General features: G+C 34.6%; 1 pseudogene; it reads left to right on the top strand.

The window, feature by feature from the left end:
- Nucleotides 1-246: 246 nt before the first annotated feature.
- On the top strand, nt 247-1,229 carry LOC133189416 (uncharacterized; annotated as a pseudogene).
- Nucleotides 1,230-2,922: the final 1,693 nt, after the last annotated feature.

Here is a 2,922-nt window from a genome sequence, read left to right as displayed (position 1 = left end):
ATTGAGATGCTTCCGGTCAGCCATTAGGAGAAAATGTAGGCTGTCCAAGCTCAGAGAGAATAAGTTGGCACGTATTGAAGATACCTGTGTGTGTGTGTAGTTTTTGGCAAGTATTTCATCGTTTAATATGCAGTAGACTTTGTAACAGTGATTTTGAAGTGTTAGCAGTTAAAAAACAAATTTAATAGTGATTATTCTCTGTTCCGGTCCAGTGAGCTCTATTCACAATTCACAATTTACAAACCAATGTCAAATCCTAACTCTGCCAAAGACACAAAACGTAAAAGGTCTTCGGAGTTAAGTTTTACGGAACACTCATCATCTCGAAGACGTATTACGTCTTCCTCATCCTTGCCAGATATTTCCAATCTGTCAGCTGAGATGACCACTGATTCTGATCTCAGCCAACCACAAAACCCATCATCCTCACCTTTGACCCCATCAACTAAAGTCTAAAGTTCAGCTTCTCCTGACCCAGAAGATTCTGGTCCCTCTGTATCTATAGTTGATTCCAATGGAGAGATACAAACATCTACCATAAATGAACTTATTGTCAAGGCTATTAATAGCCAGGCATTCACTGGGGCATTTGCTCCTCTGATTGCATCTGCTATCACTCCTCACATTCAACTAATAGTCCAAAGTTGTCTTCAACCTATACTAAGTTCTATAAAAGAACAACAAAAGGACATTGAGGACCAAAATGAAGAAATTAAATTCCTAAAACAGAGTAACACTGATTTAAAACAAAGGATAGAGGACTTAGAATATGGATTAGACAACCTGGAACAGTATCACTGCGCTTCCATAATGTACCTCTTCCAGACCCAGATGAGGATGAGGCAACAGATACAAACTCCACTGTTATCAAAATCTGCGAAGGTATGGGTGTTACCATCACTCCTGATGACATAGACAGATCTCACCCCATTGGTCGTCCAAAAAAAAATAAAATTCAGATCATTTGTAGATTTAAAAATTGGAAGGTCAAAAACAAAGTTTACAGCGCTAAAAAACAATTGAAAAACAATGCCAAAAAAATTTTTGTGACAGAAGATTTGACTAAGTATAGACAATCCATTGTATCTAAAATTATACAGGCAAAAAACGCAAAAATCATCCACAGTTTCTGGACTTATGATGGGAGAATCTTCCTTAAGTTTGAACAATATGGAGACCGATTTGAAGTCACCTCACTGGAGGAACTTGACAATCTGATTAACGGATAAATTGTACGGTAGACTAAAATTCACATTGCAGTTGTACAGCACTGATCATGACTGTCTAATATTCCTCAAAGCATAAAACATGTTTTATTATATGTTTATATGCCGTATATATGTCATGTATTAATACGTAAATACAGCACTATTCACCCACTTGCTCTCCTTAAATGAAGTCAACAGGTTATTTCATGGTGATCAGTCGTCCCTTTGTACATATGCCAATTATGACTGATTCACAAGTGTTACCATTCTGGTATATACTTTATTTTTTGTCTTTTTCTTCACATTTTTTATTTTTGCTGTTTGCTTTTTTTTCATTTCCATGTGTTCACAGTTTTGTATGTCTATTCCAACCAACTTATGATTTTGCTCTCACAAGATATTACTTGCGGCGCTGCAACTTGTTTTTTAAGAAAATCAAATTCCTCCGTTTAACCAATGATAGGTAATACTATCGAGCAATATCGAGCCGTTATTGGTAATTATTACTGCAATAGCAGATGTACAACCAAAACAGTATTTTTCCCTCTTTTAAATGTCAAAAATCTATATCTGTATCTAACAAATCTTAGCAAAAAAAGTTTTAAACAACTACAAATATGCAGTATTTTTCAACAAAATATTTTACATCTACAATTTTGGTTTCAAATTCTTTTTTCTTACATCTTTTGTCAGGAGACATTGAAATAAAAACGATCAAATACACAAACTGGACGTCTTTCATTTAAATATAAGAAGTATACGTCACAAGATTGAAAATATAACAATATTAATCACGGATTTCGATATTTTATGTTTCACTGAAACACATTTGGACTCAAATGTATGTAACAACGATATCGTGATTGAAGGTTATGATACAATTTTTCGTAGAGATAGAAACTCTAATGGGGGAGGCATTATTATCTATGTTTCTTCATGTCTCCGTGCAATTCGTCGTAGTGACCTTGAACCCATATCAATTGAATGTGTTTGGATAGAAATAAGTGAACCTACCTGTAACCTTTTTCTTTGCTGCGTATATCGTCCACCCAACGGCGAAAAATCCTTCTGGGACAAATTTTTGTGGTCAATTGAAAAAGTATCGGATATTTCCAGCAAATTTATAATTGTAGGAGATTTAAATGTTAATTTTCTGGACAATTCTCGGATACTTCCTATTAAAGATAAAGATAAGATGCTGAATCATAACCTAACAAACACAATCCGCGAAGCAACACGAATTACCAACACTTCGAACACACTTATTGACCCAGTTTTGATCAGCCCAGACCTAGTAGCACTCCACTCAGGCGTGATAGACACAGACAATACACTAACCAATCACAAAGCGACATACGTCTTCTTAAAATCTAGTATCATTAAAAGTCAATCTTATGTAAGGAAAATATGGGATTATAAAAATGCTAATAAAACTTAATACTTTAATCGAAGCTACTGACTGGAAAAATCTTATCTGTAATGCTGAATCAATTGACGAAGCTACCGAAAAGTTTACAACTAAATATATAGATCTCGTAAGGGAATGTGTACCTGAAAAATCAGTTATTATAAGACCTAAAGACAAACCTTGGTTTGACTCATTATTAAGGAAAACCCATCGAGAAAAAAAATAGATTAAGACGAAAAGCACAAAAATGTAATAAACAGCTCGATTGGGATAATTTTAAGCGTATCAGAAACAAGTTTAACAACA

This window comes from Saccostrea echinata, unplaced genomic scaffold (genome assembly GCF_033153115.1).
Source record: "Saccostrea echinata isolate AGI-Se365-2 ecotype Australia unplaced genomic scaffold, CSIRO_AGI_Sech_v1 ptg000018l, whole genome shotgun sequence".
Taxonomy (NCBI): Eukaryota; Metazoa; Mollusca; class Bivalvia; order Ostreida; family Ostreidae; genus Saccostrea; species Saccostrea echinata.
Note: the sequence above shows the minus strand (reverse complement) of the source record. Positions and strands in the feature narration are given on the sequence as shown.